Consider the following 1605-nt stretch of genomic DNA (forward strand, 5'->3'; position numbering starts at 1 on the left):
AGGGAAGGCAGCTAGTCATCACCACCCACCGCCAACCCTTGGGCTACTCTTTAACCAACGAATAGTGGGATTGACCGTCACATTATAACACCCCCACGGCTCGAGCATGTTTGGTGTAACGGGGATTCGAACCCGCGACACTCAGATTGCGAGTCGAGCGCCCTAACGACCTGGCCATACCGGGCCTTACAAATTAAATAAGGATAAATTGTCTTTTAATATATTACTGGGTTCATCCTCAACGTGTTTTCAGAAATGTGAAAATACATGTATTTAAGCTAGTTCACTTGAAAATATTGTTGTACACAATTTCTAGTCATCCACTGTATTTAATAACCCTTTATCATCCACGGAAGAGTTTTTTACATTACTGTAATTAGCATAAATGTAAGGGTGGAGATTGGAATTAAAGTCATGTTTTTTTAGATAATTACCTCCTACTGACTATAGGGGTATTTTTTTTCACCCCTGTGATGTGTGTGTGTGTGTGTGTGAACAATGGAACTCGAAATGTGAAACTTAGTATAGGCCCCCCAGTGGCACAGTGGTATGTCTTCGGACTTACAACACTAGAAACCGGGTTTAGATACCCGTGGTGGGCAGGGCACAGATAGCCCATTGTGTAGCTTTGTGCTTAACTTCAAACAAACTTAGTATATAGGTTGATTATCTCCCACTTTTTTTATGATTTTATCTCATAGGTCAATGTAATAAACTAACGCCCCCCAGTGGCACAGCGTTATGTCTGCGGACTTACAACGCTAGAATCCGGGTTTTTATGATTTTATCTCATAGGTCAATGTAATAAACTAACCATTTCATTATAATAATAAACATATATGGATTTTGAAAACTGGTCGAAACTCTAGAACAAATTGAGATATAAAGAGGATCTTGGCACCTACACCTATATTTTGTATGATGGAGAACTGTTTGATGATAACTTCTAGAGTCGAAAACACTGGGGTTGCACATTCTGAGTGCATCTAGTTTACCATACGTAAATATACAAAAGATGCATATAGAAAGCTTTAGTAGCTGGAAAATAATAAATCTTTTTTTTTAATTAATGCATGCTTAGATATTTTTTCATTGAATTATTTTTATTTGATCCTATTAAAATACAATAATTTGGGGGAAAAATTTTAATTTTAACCGAAATTGTTTGAAGTTAAGCACAAAACTACATAACGGGCCATCTATTATCTGTGCACCATGTGTATGGAAACCCGGTTTCTAGCGTTGTAAGTCCGCAAACATACTGCTGACAACTGAGGGGATGTAATCAACGGAAAGTAGAGATCGTTGGTTATTTATAGAATTACTATAAGAAGTATCCACAACAAAATAAATGCTTCAATAAAAAGTACGTAAACAAGTAAAGTGATACTAATTAGATAGATTTGAAAACGATTTAGACAGCTTCATTTAGTTATACGGATCACAGTGCCATCCAAAATTAGGGATTGAAAATCGTTTTGAAATGTATCCAACTAGTATAACTTTACTTGTTTGTGTACTCTTGATTGCAGCATTTATTTTGTTTTGGATACTTATTATACAGCCCCCCAGTGGTACAGTGGTAATGTCTGCGGACTTACAACA

Source organism: Limulus polyphemus, unplaced genomic scaffold (genome assembly GCF_000517525.1).
Source record: "Limulus polyphemus unplaced genomic scaffold, Limulus_polyphemus-2.1.2 Scaffold597, whole genome shotgun sequence".
Taxonomy (NCBI): domain Eukaryota; kingdom Metazoa; phylum Arthropoda; class Merostomata; order Xiphosura; family Limulidae; genus Limulus; species Limulus polyphemus.